This window comes from Aulonocara stuartgranti (assembly GCF_965226115.1).
Source record: "Aulonocara stuartgranti genome assembly, chromosome: 5".
In the NCBI taxonomy this organism is placed as follows: domain Eukaryota; kingdom Metazoa; phylum Chordata; class Actinopteri; order Cichliformes; family Cichlidae; genus Aulonocara; species Aulonocara stuartgranti.
Genome location: NC_138943.1, coordinates 31,501,190 through 31,520,063, shown reverse-complemented (window position 1 = coordinate 31,520,063; position 18,874 = coordinate 31,501,190). Strand labels below are relative to the sequence as shown.

Here is an 18,874-nt window from a genome sequence, read left to right as displayed (position 1 = left end):
GACTTTATAACCCGCTTCAACTTAAGGCTAGCTGGTAGTGTTTAGGGAGAGGGTGTAGGGCAGGAGAGGCAGAAATGTTTCTCAGTAAGCCACACTGAGTTAGATACAATAAGTGATAGTAAAAATTGACACAAGTGAAATATGAAATATGCTAAAATCCATTAATTTAGGGCCATAGCAGATTGCTTTAAGAGTAAAGCCTTGTTAAGAAAAATAATAATGTGTACTTTATTGATTCCCGTGGTGAAATTACTCTCTCTGCATTTAACCCATTCACTCAGTGAAGCAGTGGGCAGCCGCAAATCAGGCGCCCAGGGAGCAGTGTGTGGGGACGGTACCTTGCTCGGGGGTACCTCAGGGCGACCTTCCAATCATGGGGCGACCACGCTACCTACTGAGCTATCCCTGCTCCTGGATACCCAAGAATGGTTTTACTAGTGAGCAATCCCCACACTCTTATTTTGAAAAACATTTACTCATTGGCTGTAGACGGTATTAAGAGGCCAACGTAGCTACCATGACGTCACACACTGCTTTTTCCAAGTGTCATTCTGAAGCCTTGAGATTAGCGATTTCACCATTGCCATCTTGGTTGCAACAAAACAGGATGTGACAAGGAAGGGCAGATCTGACTGGGAAACTTCTGACTGGCTAATGGCATCTGATTGACAGCTTGTTAGCCAATAAGCACGTAGTTTCATACCACAAATATTATATCCATTTTAAGCCTTTTATGAATACGATAGACTTGAATTTTTTTTATTCAGTCTGACCAAAAATGAATGACTGAGCCATAAAGTCAGCAGGAAGGTGTTTACGGGGTTCAGGTCAAAAGGCTGTTTTCTCAGTGACTTCTATAGGTATAGAAGTCTTTTTGCAACTACAGCTATCGCCATCTGGTGGCCTTCAGATAGGATACAGGTTTAAGACACTTCACCACTGGTTTCATTTGTCAGACCTGGAAAATACATCAATATTTATATTATATAGCCTGATTATATTTATGTCAGGCACACAGACTGCCTTTAAAACATTAGAAATGTTCTTACAGTTTTTAGTGGTGCTGACTAATCTATGAAGCTAATCGTATGTATATGCATCCATTTTGTTCTGCTAATCATCAATTAACCTAACCCCACTTATTAACAGACTTGTTAAGAGGAAGCCAGAATACTGGGAGAGAACCCGCACAGAAAACCCCTTGGCCAATAATGGATTTGAACCCAGGACCTTCTTGCTGTGAGGCAACAGTCCTGTCAAAAGGTCACTGTGATGGACCGAGCAGTGAAGGAAACTTAGGCACAGGTTAAAGTCCAAAAAAATGATTTTTTTTACTTAACCCAAAAAACATAATTGGTTAACTCATGCAAAAAGAATCAAAATCTTGGGCCCATAAAAGAGGTCAAAATAACAAAACTCTACTCAAAGTTGACAACACAACTGATAACTCAAACAAACTGACCTAACTTAAAGAGACAAAGGGGAAACTTAAATAGTGGCTGATCAGCCCACAAAAACAGGAGAAGGGGTAAAACACACAAAACCTAACTAAACCAAGCATAATGAACTCCAATTCCCCCCCATGGTCCTGAGTTATGGCATGAACCAATTTGTAGTCTTCCTTTAAAGCTCGCTCCGCCCGTTTTCCACCTCTTGGCTCCTTAATAAAGGGACTGGAACAGCTGCAACTAAGGTAACTCAGAAAACAAAAAATTAATCATATATAACAGTGTAAACTAAAATGTGCGCACTTATTTTAGAATGCAGCGTTATGTGGATATGTGAATTAACTCTAAACTAGTGATGGCCAAATGAAGCTATACCGAAGCACTGAAGCTTGTATTGAAAAACGGTTCATTACTCGAAGCTTTTCAACACAGTCCTCTCCGGTGACATCTGGTGGTGAAAATTTTGAAGAGCAGCTTGAATCTGCAAAATAAAACGGACTGCTCAATCATCGCTGCTCACTCAAGAGTGGAGTTCTCTCTGATATTGGGCCACCGTTCCGTTGCTTTGAACATGTAATTGGTTTTGTTTTCTCGATTGGGGGGCTGAAAAAAATGTAATGCGTATTTGCGTAATACATTTTGATCAATAAACTTTCCCTATTTAAACATGCACTATGGTGTGGCCTTTCTTTGCTCATAACTCCTTGATGTTGGTAAATACAATAAGTGAGCAATATATATAATATACATATGAGAATGCACAGCACATTATGGAGTATGCCCCTGCTGTGAAGTCCTGCCTCCATCTACTTGTCGTTTAATCACTGGACAGCTGGACAGGTTCATACAAAATATTAGATGAGGCCAATTGTCCTATACATATTTTTGACCTAGGGGTGGGATTGATTGTGAACTGGAAAGGGAAAATGCTTAGGGAGCTGAGTACGGCTGCATCGTCACTGATTTGTAGAATCATTTTTGATTCGATACAGGATCCGATTCAATTTGATTGGAATCTGGAAAGTTTTGCCTCAGTCAGAAATATTACAATTCTGATCATTTAACAGTATATATCTATAATTTCGTATCTATTAAAAGGAAGCTGACACATGTGAGACTTAATTAGAGATGTAAACAGAGAGTTATGAAACCTGCAGCTGCAGAAGCCAGCGAAAAAAGAGGCAAACACAGCGCGGACCCGCCGACACATCAAAATCTGACTCTGACGCGTCGGGTCCGCGCTCTGTGTTCACGTTTGTATGCAGAATCCGTAAACCTGCTCCCAGTTACTGTTTTAGCTGTATGGTGTTTGACGACATGTTGTGAGGTTTAACCTGAGATGCTGGCGTTTCAGGCATAATAACGTTAATTTACAAATCGACACGGGATTTTAATGAATCAATATCACTTTATTCAATTTAGCATGGATTGTAATCAGAAAGGCGATAATCAAAATCCACCCCTAATCAAGAACTTGCAAAGTAAAAACATGATCTATGTAAGGTAGCCCTTTTGTTATTTACATTTAAAAAGAGGATTAGTGTTACTGTGCGCTGGCCGAGTGTGTTTCTTTTCTTAGAAATAGTTTCTCCTGCCCTGGAGAAAATCCACTTGCATGGAACAGAAGAGGCTGTGGAGTGCAGGAACTACACTGCAAGCTGGTAGATATGCAGGTATTCCTGGGTCCTGCAGACTATCACCTAAAAACAATAAACAAAATGATTTTCTAAACTGTGTAGCAATGTAATGTACGTATAGTGTCAAATACATTGTTGTAGTTTTCATCAGCTTTAATTCACATAGAAGTGTTCCTAAAGTCATATGCTGTAATGATATTTACATTATGAAAACATGATTTTGGACATTTCAAGTTTTTCACTTCGGCAGATAAAATGAATTGAGCAAAATCAACTCAAAATATTCCCACACGCCAGAACGTCCTCTCTTCCTCGCTGGCTCCATATCTGTCAGTGGAATGATCACCTCTTCGCTCTCTGTCACCCTCAACACACTCCACGAATCCCGTGGATGATTCACTTCCTTATATCCGTTTGAATCAGGTACCGAAGCAGTTACGTGCGTAATGAAGCTTCGGACGTCACTGGTCACGTGACTTTTGCCAAACGAAGCAAGCCTCGACACAGTGCTTCTGAACCAGTGTGTTGTTTTTTTCGACACACGCTCCGGAGCGTCAGCTTCAAGCGGGCCATCACTACTTATAAGCCTCTACACTAACATGGTGGGTATTACCACTGTGTGGCTGTAAGTGCAGCCATCACAGTCACCTAGTGAGGAATGTGCAGAAAGGGCTATCTGAAGTGTAGCTGTCCATTGTATACAACAGCCTCAAAATTAAATCACTGGCCTTTATTTTGAAGCACGCTTAATCAAAACACCACAACTTTTCTAGCATGTGTAAAAAAACAAACCACATAACGCATCAGTTTACGAAATTTTTAGTTATTCCTACATATACGTGCACAACATGCAGATTTCAATGAGTAAAGTCCTCAAACTCTAAACCTACTCAGCTTCTTTCAGCTGAATCCATGTCATGTCTGGGGGGGAGGGAATCAATCTACAGGGTCAGGGAAGGGGAGGAATGACACAGCACCCATCGCTCACCCACGCAGCATCGCTCTGCTTGTGACAGTAAACCCTGCGATGATGGGAGGAGTGTGTGACAGAATGGGGAAGAAAAGCGATAGGGTCTCTCCATCACAGCCAGGCCCCTGTCAGCACGTCTCAACTGCTTTTTTATACTCAACTTCAACTTTCTGAAATCAAGCCCCTCCCCCAGCAAAAAATAAACTACCCATTGTAAACCAGCCACGTCATTTTCTGTCTCTCTCCACCTGCAGATGTCCGTGCTAATGAGAAAGTATTTACTGTGGTAATCATTTCCCAAAGACAAATCTGGGCTGTCTGGTGAGATCTCACGGTGGAAGGTAAAAGAGCAACGAAGAGCTGATAATTCAGATAAGCTGGAATTCTTTCTCACTGCAGCCCTCATCACCCTATCCTAAATCCAATCTAATTTCAATGAATTTTGCATTCTCACAAGCCTGTAACTCATCTAATATGTGCAGCACCCTCTCTTTTGGGGAGAGCAGATAATCATTTTAGAAGCACCATCATTTCATCTCTCACTTTTTCCACCCTAGTGACTTTGAGCAATATTTCAGGAATCTTAAATGCGTGGACGTGAGGGGACTCCCTATTTCAAGTGTGAACCTTTGCTTCTGCTGTTAGAACAACTTTTTTTCCGCACTCTGCCAGTCAGTGGAAAAGCAGGTCTTCAACAGCAGCAGCATTTTTGATATTGTGAGCCAAGGTGGATTCTTAAAATGTGATTAAAAAACCCCAAAAAAAATCACGTGAAGCACCCTGCTTAGTACGATGCAAGTGATCAGAGAGCAGTCTTTGCTTCTTAGCACTTCTCTGTTTATGGGCAGCAATCCATAAGCCTCAGCTGAATACTAAGTGGTTATCAGAGATGGTGGCAGTCTAAGGACCAGAAAGAAGCACAAGTAGCAGCTGTGTTGTGCTCTATCGCGTCTCAATGAGTCACAGAGCCACTAACTTTGACCACAAACCCAGCACTATTGCTTCAGAGCGCAGTGCGTCCCTTTGTACAGCCATTTTTCTTCATTATATAAACCCCAGATATCAGACAGTGGAACCATGTCAGCCACAGCCTACAATTGCCTGGCCATCATAATTTATTGGCCTTAACAAAGAACTATAGCTACAGAAATTAATAACACTTAAAAAGAAGTGGCTAGAATGAGCCAAACCTTAAACTACAGTTAAAATGTGACTGAATATGGCGACCTAAACGTATACATTTAATCCAGATACTTTTAAAACCGTTAAATCAAAAGAACCCTGACAGAACGCGTTAACGAGCTAACCACGCTAACGCGTTGAGTTTTCAATCTTGTGGGAAACAAATTAAACCCTATGATTCCATAATAGAACCACCTTTACCAGAAACAACTTGAATTTTGTAGGACATTTGTCCCACCGTTCTTTACAATGTTGCTTCAGTTCATTGAGGTTTACAGACATTCATTTATGCACAGCCCTCTTAATTTCCCACCACAGCAGCCAAGTCCATCTGAGGTCTGGACTTTGACTGGATCATGTTGAGTCTTTGTTGGGATGTCCTCTACTGGGAAGATTGTGGGGTTGTGTTAACACATACCTGAATGCTCCAGACCAAGTATTGCCAAACCTCCAGCTTTTATAGAGGTGCTCACACTTGCTGATGATCAGTTAATTAAGTGCTTTTGAACAGCAACTCCTGGCTGCTACTTAAGATCTAAACTTCCCAATGCATTTTATTCTTTTTCACATGACTGCAAATGTCATTAGCATCTGATATTTTTAAGATTTTCTTGACTCATTATCAACAGTCAAAATAAAACGTTACAAGAGTCTTCGATGTAACAAAATGAAATGCACGAGTGAACATGGTATCACAACAAAGAAAAGAAATATGTGAAAGGTCAACAGTGAATCAAGGAACAAGATGAAATCTAACATTACTCAGCATATAGTGTATGTCCCATCTTTATTATATAAATCTACTCAGCACAGTTTATAGGCTTCATTCATATCTGATTGCCCATCAGTAGTAGAAACCCATTTCAAATGCAAATGCATTTGATATTAGAATTCAAAAGGGTCGGTATAGTCTTACATGTCGTATGCAGATTTATTCATTTATGCTGTTTGGCTGGTGAATAGATAGATAATGGTATCCTTTCAAAGCAGATAACGCAACATCAGCATTACATTGGTTGCTAGGAGGAAAGTATGTGAATAGTTGAAGCAAAGAAGACTAAGTGGATGTAAGGTGGATTTAGGGCTCCAGGGAAATATAGAGCCTCGGGTCATAGGCTGATGAAACTAGGCTCTAATACTGACGGTCTTAGTTTGTATGGGTACAGTATGTGTTTGCAATTGGTCTTACACTCCTTTTTGAACCCTTTAGGCTAAAAATTGCCAGATTTATTAATTAATACATTACAGTGAAAAAAATGAATTTCTGGTTCTGTGTGTTGTAATTAAATGAATATAAAGACTTTTACAGAAACACATGCTCAGATGTTCGAGTCAGTGGTGTTTTCTGTCCAAGCATCTAGTCACATGTAAGAAAATAGCAGTTAAAAGAAAAATTACATGGTGAATCAGTGTCTTTTTCCACAAAGATTTTTGTTTTATTTCAAAAAGAGTATCTGAGAGTGTGTGACCCCAATCTCAAGTGCCTCTAATATTTTTTAAGTAGCAGTTCTGGTTTTCTAATTTTGCAAGTGTGTTGTCATCTTGTCAGCGGTCTGTAAGGATAAAGAATAAAGAAAATAATCTACAAGGATCTTAAATTTCAAATTGTTTCAAGTTGGTCCAGGGCAAGGTTGACATTAGAAAGTTCAGCCCTAATACAGCCAATTTTTCTGGCATCGTTGTATTTTTACTCAGTTGTATATAGCATTCGTATTCTATTTTTATCTTATTGTATATTTTTATTCTATTTTATTCTACTGTATATAGTATATTATTTTATTCTATTCTGTACAGTTGTGTACTGTATTTATTCTTATTGTATTCTAATTTTTGCGTCATAACTTTTGCACTGTCCACTTCCTGCTGTGACAAAACAAATTTCCCACATGTGGGACTAATAAAGGTTATCTTATCTTATCTTATCTTATTTAATGCTAAATTACATGTCTCAGTATGGCAGGCCAGTATCACACACACTGGTGGGCAATAAATGGCTGCAAGAACCTACTTATGCTGAATACTAGTTTCTAAGGCCCAGGACGGATATTTTTCATATAAAGTATTATATCCAATAATATTTTTATTGATTTTATTTTTGAAAATGCTTGTTTCTGGTGATGTTTTTTTTAAAAGGTTTTATTGCTTACTTTTAAAATCGTAAACAATATTGCACCTAGCTACTTAACTGAACTCCTCAGCCTGTATACCCCTAGGAGAGCCCTAAGATCATTGGGCCAACTGCTCTTGGTACAACCTAGGTCCCGGCTGAAGACCAGAGGTGACCGTGCCTTTGCTGCACCTGGAACAATCTTGCAGCTGACATTGTCAGAGTTGGCTGTGTGGCAGGCAGGCAGGCAGGCAGGAGTGGGGGACCTAAAATGCAGGACTCAACACGGAAGTCAAACTTAAAGCGCAGCTTTATTGCTGGGACAAAAATTCCAAACATAACTCAAAATAACACCTTAAACTGAGAACACAAAGCTACTAACAAACACTTGGAGCCAAGAGACAAACGACTGGAAACACGGCAGCAAAACACACAGCTAGTTGAGGGTATGGCACAACAGGGAACACAGGGCTTATATACACAGGGGAGTAATCAGGGAATGGAAAACAGGAGGGAGACACAGCTGGGAGGGTTTGGGCTAAGGAGACACGGGGAGCAAAGCTAGACACACTGACATGAGGCACAACCTTTCACAATAAAACAGGAAACAATTCACAAAGATGTAGACAAAGAAACAGACTTTACAAGGGCAGAACGAAACCAGAATGAGCTAAAACCTACTAAATAATACTCATCATCATCATCATACCATAGATCAAGAAAATACCCAAAAACACAAAATCAAACCAAAACGTGAGAACTGAAAATAGTGGGTCAAACTGACCCAGAACCGTGACAGACATTCGCGCATCTGAATCTATTCAATCTTTTAAACTACAGTTGAAAACTTGTTTATTTAATCTAGCATTCTCGGCTAGTTAGTTTTTATCAGGTAGTATTCTTTGTACTTTGCAATCGCACCTATATGCAATTTTAACTTATATTATTGTATTACCGGAATAATCTTCCAGTTGATAATCGCGTGTGTGCATATATTCAGTCCTTTAAATTGCGATTAATAACTTATTTAACTTAGCATTGCCAATTAATTAGTGCTGTTTCATCTGGCAGTGCATTTTGCACTTTGCCATCGCATCCTTATGTAATTTAAAATTAATTTAAAACTATTGTATTATTGAGAAGCACTTTGGTGTACCTCCGGTCTTTAAATGAAAAATAAATTTGCGTTGTATTGTTGTTAAAGGAAGTTCAAATATTAACGCTCACTGTATTTATAATGAGTATACGTTTCCTACATTGTTTCTACTGTGACCTGTTCACAGAGAAGAGAGAATATGAAGTACATCTACTGATGTTTGCAAAAGGCTGTATGATCTCTCCAGGACCACCTGTACTGATGATGCTATTTGCATTTCTTACGCTCATTTTTTATGCGATTTTGGAAGCACGTGGGCCGGACATTCTTGGCACCTGCCTGGATAGCATGAGAGAAGACGGTGAATCTGCAGTGGTTTAGAATGAAGCAAACTCACACTTATGCTAAAGGGAAAAGGCAGCTGGGATTTCACAAACTGTAGAAACCCAAATGCTTCGATCGACCCCAGCCCAAGCTCGGATGACTTCACCAGTCAGAACACCAGTCCTTCCTAGAGGAAAAACACTGACTTTGAATTAAGAAAGTAGGACGGTCGACAGATGGGTAGCAGTTACAATATGTCCTTCCACGAGGTAAGAAGGAGCTGACAGTGATATTATTGATTATCTTTGAGCTTACTTAGCTTCTCTCTTTGATAGAATAATTGCTATCCTGGCAGGTCTCCAGTCTGCATGGTGTCCATGGACTGTACTGTCATTATATACTGTATATGCCCCCTGTATGACTTTGTAACCCTGATAAGCATACGTGCAAGCAATAGCTGCTCATATAACTGAGCTGCAAATCTACAGTAAGTCACTCAGCATATACTCTACACTCCAAGCCTACTGGTTTTTAAGCACCAGTACACAAAAATCGATTAAAAAAAATAGTTCATTTATTTTAATGCAGCCAGAGTTTAGAATCTAATCTCTGAGTTCATTACTTCCCACTAACATGATGCTTATATAATTGGGGAGTAATAAGTAAATATTCCCACCTGTAGGAGGATGTTGGGTTGATGGATGGGTTGAAAGAGAAGGTAGAGATACGGGAAATGACACATCTCAAATAGGCCACCAAATTATGAGAGTGTGATTTGTATATGATGTGAGGAGCGTGATGAAAGTTCCATTCACGATGCAGAGACACGTGACGTATCCAAATGTCTTTACTTCAGTAGTTTGATGGAAAAAAGAGGCGAAGCTGAGTTATAACTGAGTTCAAATTTGCCATTAGTAAGAGCTTTTCTGGTTTAACAAGTTAAAGTTTCATTCTTTGAGCCTTGAATTTGAGGAAATGCTCAAGTCATTTAAAATGGTGGTGTGTTTGATTTTAAAAAAGGGCTTTTTTTTATAGTACATAACCTTAAATAGACAACAATTTAGTCATTAGTCCTATGATAAACTAGCTGTCTGTCTAAGTCTTAGCTTGCCTTTATGCTGGGATGGCTCACCTCCCTGTGACTTCACACAGCATACATTTAATAGATGGAATAGCTTGGAGCTTTAACTGCTGTTGCTCTGGAAAATACCCTCTTCCACACTTAACCTGCACAGTCTGGGTCTTACTATTTATGACTGTGATGCCATCTCAAGATTACTGTGGTGCTGGTATTAAACTGTGACAGGTAAAGCCTTTAGATGATGTATTTATGCAAGCCAAAAATACCAGTAGCACAGCTTTTAATTTTCCTATTAGATTATAATTTGTTCATTATGGCAAGACACCTGAGATACTGGAGACGCATTTTAACTAAAGAAAGCAGAGTCATGCGGGTTGTGGTGGCGACAGCAGCTTGATGAGACTGAGCCACGGCAACTGCAGAGAGAGGGGAGCGCACATGTACGGATATTCAGACCTCCTGGTGCATGCAGACAGTGAAAATCCTATTTGTCACAGAACTGTGTGGAGGCTTTAATTAATAAGGCTTGCGCTGCTGGAAAATTGAATTAGGTGATTATGGTAAATAATGTGGCGGTAATTCAAGGAATGGAATCGTAATCTGGGATGCAAGGAGATCGCCAGCTATGCAGGAAAAAGCCACACAGTACTCAGAGACTCTGACTTGACAAACAGTTCAACCAGTTCACACTGAACCCTTCACTAGCACCTAGTTAAGATGTCTGCGATCTGACTGAAACCCTAAACACATGACCGCAGCTTACAAAGACTCACAACAAAGATAAAGTTGTTACATATATGCAGCTCGTGATGGGCTGGTCATTGTCGTCATAGATTTGGCACAAGCCCGGATGCACTAATATGACACGTCAGCACAGTTTATCTTACAGATCTTTACATTAATCTGATTTCAGCTGGCTTCATGTAAGATAAGGCCCTTGGTCTCTTTTCTTATTATTCTAATGTCACTACATCAGACCAAGAAACATTTATGTATCACTGACGTTATTATAGTTAACTAAAACTAAACTAAAACAAAAAATAAAATAAAAACTAATAAGAGATAAAACCTCCCTTGCTCTTGTGCCTCTGAGAGCCTTAACCTGGTTATATACCTGGTAAGTTGTCTAAGGAGCTTGGAAAGAAAAGTGTCTGGACTTCTTTTTTAAAGACGTTTCACTTCTCATCTGAGAAGCTTCTTCAATGTTAAGGTCAAATGGTGGAGAGTCCCAGATTTAAGTCCTAGGGGGAGTGTCCCCCAAGAGGGTCATGAACCCCATGTTTGTCCTCTACCTAATCACAGGTGTAGGTCACAATCAGCCAAGGTTCCGGGTGAACCTGCTGTGAAACCTAGCCCCACCCTATCATGTGATATCCTGAGGTCAAATGGCCCAGGATGTGAGTGGTCGTTAAGACGTCTGGGATCTCAAAACTGGATTATAGATGGCAGACAGTTGGTGTCGTAAACCACCGCCTCTGTTCAAAGATGGTCGTTCACAGTGGACATCGATGGCTTCTTTCACTCCTCTTTCAAACCGTCTGTCTTCTCTGTCCAAAATGTGAACATTGGCATCCTCATCCAAAGGAATGACCTATGTCCTTAAATGCAGATGGGCTGCCGAGTCTTGTCCTGTCAAGGTAGCTGTTCTATGCTGTGCCTCGCGTTTATGAAGTGGTTGTTTGGTCTCTCCAATATGGAGGTCTGGTTTAGACCTCCAGGACTTAAATCTGGGACTCTCCACCATTTGACCTTAACATTGAAGAAGCTTCTCAGATGAGAAGTGAAACGTCTTTAAAAAAGAAGTCCAGACACTTTTCTTTCCAAGCTCCTTAGACAACTTACCAGGTATATAACCAGGTTAAGGCTCTCAGAGGCACAAGAGCAAGGGAGGTTTTATCTCTTATTAGTTTTTATTTTATTTTTTGTTTTAGTTTAGTTTTAGTTAACTATAATAACGTCAGTGATACATAAATGTTTCTTGGTCTGATGTAGTGACATGAGAGGTGAAACGTCTTCAAGCAACTCAGAGAAGTCCCGACGCTTTTCTTTCCAAGCTCCTTAGACTACGATGACCTGGATGACTGAGAACCTTCACAGACATACCTGATAAGTTACACTCACTAATTAAGTTCTTCTTAAAGTCATTCTGTCTGTGGTTCAGTGTACTCCTTCTAATATACCAACATGTTACTGTCTCTTCATGTTGGAAGTGTAAATTCATTCCCCATGTCCCCCTGCTCTCGCCTCATGTGTGTAAGGCTGCACATGTACAGCTCTGCTAGTCTGAGTCACCACACAATTAGCAATTAGCGTTTGGAGATATGTAACGAAAACATGTGCAACATTAAATTGTACCACGAAACTACGTGCTGCGCAGCAGGTGCTGCACATTTGTTGGCTGAACTCTTTGACGCCTCACACAGCATCATAACCCAGCTTCTATTTGCTGTCTCTTTATTCTGCTTACTTCAGCAACATTTTCAAGGAGACACACTCTGGTTCTCTCTCTCTCTCTCTCTCCGGAGAACTTCTCCCCTATACTCGCTGCCATGCAAACAGTCTCATTTTGGCGTGCATGCCCTCGTTTTCCCAACCAGCTCTCCTCTGCAGGAGGATTTCCGAGCAGAAATACTCTCTTCCTCCACATGGGAATCCCTCTGTTACAGTGACAAATGTGTTGTCAGTGTCTGAGCTGGGAATACTGACAAATAGGTGTGCTCAAAATAGTGATATACTGCAGCGGTTAAATAAAGTTAAGTGTATGAATCAGACGGGGAGCTTCTATGCTTTATGTTGCATTACTCTGAGGTAAGTTATAGGTCTTCATTAATCACCACAGAGCTCTGTAGTGATATAAGGAATATGTATAATCCTGATGGATAAGCAGGTTCATTGTGTGCTTATTTACCTTTTGCTGAGAGATACAGGTCTGGATTGGTCTAGGTAGTAAATCCTGGTTTCTCTTCATAATTTAAAACTTTACCCAGCTGCAAATTTACACAACATGAAATTTAGCCGGATGCAGTCACACAGGGACTGCAGCGACCAGCAGCTGTCTTTAATAATCCTGTAACTGTTGGGTAGCTAGCATATTTTCTATTCTGAATTCAAAACAAAAAGGCAAAATTAAATGGAAATTCAAACAAAATGAAAAAACAAAACAAAAACCACCGTGTGGAAGTGTCTGCCTTCCTTTTAATGACAAGCTTTCTTTCACGTTAATAATAGACCATTGAGTACATTTTGTGAATTGTAATAGTAACAAAGAAAGCTCATGCTCGTAGGGCTAATGACTTGCCAATCACAAATCTGTCGCCTCTATGAGCGAGTGCTTTCACAGAGACGCCACCCCTCCCTTCATAAAATCCAGTTTCAGCACAAAGATGGCATCGAGACTAGAGATGGACCGATCCGATATTACGTATCGGTCCGATACTGACCTAAATTACTGGATCGGATATCGGAGAAAAATAAAAAATGTAATCCGATCCATTAAATATCACGAAAGCACCTCACAAAACTTGCAACACGCCGTAACTCACCTCAGAACGTTAGCACGTCGGAGCAGTATGCATCACGTGATAGAGCGGCTGTGGCATGCGGGACCTGTCGGTGGTCTGGATAGCATTTGGAGCTTCGCTAGCAACCCGGCATTTCATCTCCGACAAAGTTATCCCGAGAGAAGTAAAGCAAGTTTGTAAGTCCATCTCTGAATGTTTGTAAAGCATTCCTGCGTTAAGCTTAACAAGTGACTGCCTCTCCTGCTGCTACTTCGATCATGAAACTGCTTAACGATCAGCTGATCGGCTTTTCTGTCGCGAGTCCGTGTCTCTAGTTTGCTTTTGGCCCACTTTGCACCAGAAAGAGGAAACCAGCGGCTGAACAACAGCAGCTGTGGTATATTGTAATAAGCAGCAGCTATTACTACCTCCCACCAGTAGGTGGTACTGTGTTATTGTATGTGTTCTGAGCTTATGGAGTAAAAGTCTGGACCTCCACCATAGCCTCGTCTCAGTCCTCTGTGCTTGGTCTAAAGTTATTGTTGACCACAACCCACGCTACACGGGCAGTTGGAGCAACACTGCATAAAGTTACAACATGGTGTCAGAAGTCGGCAAGACCGTGTGAACAGGGACCGCGACGTGAGTAAGCTAGCCGTAGATTAGCTAACAGTAGCCATTGCTAACGGCATGGAGCAATTCAAGCCACCATCACCGCTACTGCTCACAGGCAATTTATCTGAGACCTGGCGCAGATGGGAACAAAGATTCGGACTGTATATGACTGCTACGGGTGCGTTGGAGAAGGATGAAAAGGTTAAAATAGCCATTCTTCTCCACACTATCGGCGAAGAAGCGCTTGAAGTGTACAACACGCTCACAGTGACCCCGACCGGAGACGCACTGACAATGGCGGACATTTTGAAAACGTTTAAGGAATACTGTAGTCCACGAAAGAACGTTGTTTTTGAACGCCACAAGTTCTGGTCATACCCAATGTCGGCGGATATAACAGTGGACAGATATGTCACGGAACTCCGTCAGAGAAGTAAAAGTTGTGAGTTTGGGATCAATGAGGACGACATGATCAGGGATAAATTGGTGTTCAGCATAAGTGACGCAAGACTAAAAGAGAGATTGCTTCGTGACAACGACCTCACACTGCGCAAGACGATAGAAATATGCAGATCAGCAGAAGTGGCCAAGTCACAGATTCAGGCCATGCAGTCAATAACTGCAGCCCAAGACACGTCAGTGGACGCATTAAGAAAAATGCCAGGATACATTAAATCAGGACACAGTAAAAACAAACTGAGCAACGACAAACAAACAGTTTGTCACAAATGCGGCAACAAACACGCATTCCGACAGTGTCCAGCCTATGGGGCAACATGTCACAAGTGTGGGAAAAATAACCACTTCTCAAAAGTGTGCAGAGCTAGCGCAGAGAAGAGTAGACGCTTCAAGAAAACAAAAACTATTAACAACATTGAAACTGATGGCGATTCACTATACATCGGCATGGTATCCAGCGACAAGCACAAGACTGGCAAATGGCATGAAAGTGTGACAATCGGAGACGTACCACTCACCTTCAAGCTAGACACAGGTGCGGACGCAAATGTGCTCCCCAGATCAGTTTATGACGAGTTACCAGATATGCCTCGGTTACAGCCCACAAAGACTGTACTCATAGCTTTTGGTGGAGCCCGCATACGTGCAGATGGTGTGGTGTCTCTTGAGTGTGAAGCACGGAAGCACAAGGCTGTGTTTGACTTTCTTGTATCAAGCCATGCAGATAAACCGATCCTAGGTGGACAAGCTTGTGAAGAGCTCCATCTGGTGCAACGAGTTGAGACCCTTGCCATGACATCCTCTGTACCGAAATCAGCTAAACCACCTTCTACCTCGGAAGAACTTGTGGAGATGTACGCTGATGTGTTCACAGGCTTAGGTGAGTTCCCTGGACTTCACCACATACATATTGACCCAAATGCAACACCTGTGATTCACGCATGCAGGAACGTGCCACTCTCCATAATGGATGCGCTGAAGAAGACGCTACAGGACTTACAAAACAGAGATGTCATAATGCCTGTCAATGAGCCTACAGATTGGGTCAACAGTCTTGTCGCCACACAGAAGAAGAACGGAACACTAAGGGTGTGCTTGGACCCTTGTGATCTGAACCAAGCAGTTAAACGCCAGCACTACTCCATTCCCACACACGAGGACGTTCGCAGCAAGCTAGCAGGAAAATCCATCTTCACCATATTGGATGAAAAAGATGGATACTGGCAGATCAAGCTGGACGAGCCGTCATCAAAGCTCTGTACCTTCAATACACCTTGGGGCCGATATCGCTACCTCCGACTCCCATTCGGGATCAAATCAGCCAGCGAGGTCTTTCAACAAAAGAATTGTGAGACTTTCGGCAACATTCCTGGTGTATTTATCATTGCAGATGATATGATAATTGCAGCTACATCAGAGCACGAACACGATGAAATCCTGCAGAAGGTCATGGAGAAAGCAAGAGCAGCTAACGTGAAGTTTAACAAGGACAAAATTCAGTTCAAAGTTGACACAGTGAAATACATGGGCCATATCATCACAGCAGCAGGGCAGAAAGCAGATGTTTCAAAGATCAAAGCTATTGTCGACATGCCGACTCCAGAAGACAAACAAAGCCTTCAGCGTCTGCTGGGAATGACGAAGTTTTTGGCACAGTACATCCAAAATGAAGCATCGCTCACAGCACCTTTGAGACAGCTACTCAAGAAGGACACAGTGTGGCAGTGGCAGCCACATCACACAGTAGCGTTACAGACGCTCAAGTCGACGCTCACACAAGCTCCAGTGTTGAGATTTTATGACCACAAGAAACCACTAACACTGCAGGCCGATTCTTCAAAAGATGGGCTGGGCGCATGCCTATTACAAGACGGACAACCTGTGTGTTACGCGTCACGAGCACTCACAGACACAGAAAAAAGGTATGCACAAATAGAAAAAGAGTTGCTAGCCATTGTGTTTGCCGCTAAACGATTCCACCAGTATGTCTATGGAAGACCAGTGACAGTGCAATCTGATCATAAACCCCTGGAGGTGATAGTGCGCAAACCGCTATGCAAGGCACCAGCGAGGCTACAAGGAATGCTGCTGCAACTACAGAGATATGATCTCACCGTCACATACACCCCCGGCAGAGACATGTTCATAGCCGATGCACTCTCACGTGCCACAACTACCAGTGACGACAGAAACGTGAGTGAAAACGCAAATGATGAAAGAGTTGTGTATGCTCTGGAGGCCACAGCAGCATTGAGCGAGAAAACACTGTGTGACCTGAAAAAAGCAGTGGCAGCAGACAGCGTACTACAAGCCGTGCGCGAAAGACACTTCAACGGATGGCCGCCCAGAAGGAAGAGTTTAGACAAAACACTCCACAGCTACTGGCCTATGAGACACGATATCAGTTTCCACGATGACATTATTATGATCGGGGACAAGATCGTAATACCCCAAAGCTTCAGGCGTGTGATCCTGGAGAAGCTGCACCTTGCCCACCAAGGCGTGCAGCGCACAAAAGCCAAAGCAAGAAGAGTGCTGTACTGGCCTGGCATGTCACGCGACATAGAGACCATGCTTGAAAAGTGTGAACAATGCCAGCAAATGCAGCCAAAGAACCAGGCTGAACCGCTTATTCCACACCAGATTCCAGAGCTGCCATGGATGAAAATCGGAGCAGACATCTTCGAACTGAACGATCATCCATATCTTTTGTTAGTGGATTATTTATCAAAATATCCAGAAGTTCTTAACTTACCTGACAAAACGGCACACTCTGTGATTCAGAAGATGAAATCAGTCTTCGCAAGACACGGAATTCCCAAAGAGATAGTGAGCGATCATGTTCCATTCGCCAGCCACGAGATGAGATCGTTTGCAGCATCCTGGGAGATAAAGCTAACTTTCTCCAGTCCCGGCTTTCCTTCTTCGAATGGCATGGCGGAGCGAGCCATAAAGACTGTCAAACATGCACTTAAGAAAGCCGCACGGACTGGAACAGACCCACATCTAGTGCTGTTGTCTTTGAGGAACACTCCAGTCACAGGACTTAGTGTGTCACCTGCACAAATGTTGATGGGACGGGTTCTCCGCAGCACCCTGCCATGCACCAGTGCTGTGTTGAGGCAGTCAACCCCACAGAACATTCACGACAAAGTGCGCAGGTTGCAATCAAAGCGGAAACGCCACTATGATCAGCACGCAAGACCATTGCCTGTTCTGACCCCAGGCGAGACTGTGCACATGCAAACAAGGCGCGGTTGGGAGCCAGCTGTTGTAACTCATCGGCGAGAGGAACCACGCTCCTACACTGTGCAAACACCAGATGGTAAAGTGCTCAGGAGGAACAGGAGACATCTGAGGAAAATACACCCAAGTCTGTTCAAGGACACACCCATGGACCCAGATGAACTGTCCGTTCACACCCAAGAGCCAGTGGAGCCACCAGCAAATGACACCCCACAAAACTCTAGTCCTGCAAGTATGGACAACACACCCACATGTTACACACGCAGTGGCCGAGCAATAATACGCCCTGCCAGGTATAGAGACTAAGTGATTGGGAAACTTAAAGTCACTCTATCCTGTACCTGCGTTGTTCTGTACAAGCTAGATAACTGTCTTGTTGGCAAAGAGAGAAAATATGTCATGTTTCATATGTTCATTTTGACATGTCTTATCTAATCTGTCATGTGTTTCAAAACACTACACTGATGTGTATTTGCATTGCTCAAGTGACAAGCAATCTGAGGTGTGCTCTACTTAATGTCTCAAGAATATAATATTGTTAATGTTCCTACGATTTAAAAGGTGCATTTATGTTACAAAATATTGGAGTTAAGAGGTAGTATCTTTATCTCGGAAAAGAGGGATGTGGTATATTGTAATAAGCAGCAGCTATTACTACCTCCCACCAGTAGGTGGTACTGTGTTATTGTATGTGTTCTGAGCTTATGGAGTAAAAGTCTGGACCTCCACCATAGCCTCGTCTCAGTCCTCTGTGCTTGGTCTAAAGTTATTGTTGACCACAACCCACGCTACACGGGCAGTTGGAGCAACACTGCATAAAGTTACAACAGCAGCACGTTTAAGCTTGATCAGCTGTTGTTAGAATGTATTTAATATAACTTTCTACTCGAGGATCTTTTTCTACGTAGCTGACGCTGGTAACTGTGCAGGGGCGGATCTAGCAAAGTTTAGCCAGGGGGGCCGATAGGGCATTAACAGGGAAAAGGGGGCACAAAGACATACTTTTCTTTCTTATTCTCATTTAAAATGTCTAGCTTTTAATAAATAATTATCTGACACCCAAAGTTTTAATTTGATGCAAAATGAATAGAAGTCCATTACTGTATATAGTGACTATTAAGTCTAATATATATACCCTAGTAAGCTATAGTACTTTTTCCTTTGGGAAGGTACCATCTGTGCAGTCTGCAATTTTGTTGAAGAAAGAGG

The 18,874-nt window shown here is 42.0% G+C and overlaps 1 protein-coding gene across 2 annotated transcripts in view; it reads left to right on the top strand.

Annotated features, from left to right (window-relative positions):
* The first annotated feature begins 13,082 nt into the window (after positions 1 to 13,082).
* The window catches only part of lrrn1 (leucine rich repeat neuronal 1), a 31,458-nt gene continuing 25,666 nt past the window's right edge, over positions 13,083 to 18,874 (top strand). For both annotated transcript variants that reach the window (XR_014276650.1, XM_082532076.1), the window contains exon 1: positions 13,083 to 13,542. The gene's annotated coding sequence lies outside the window, so the exon portion shown is untranslated. The remainder of the gene's footprint in view (positions 13,543 to 18,874) is intronic.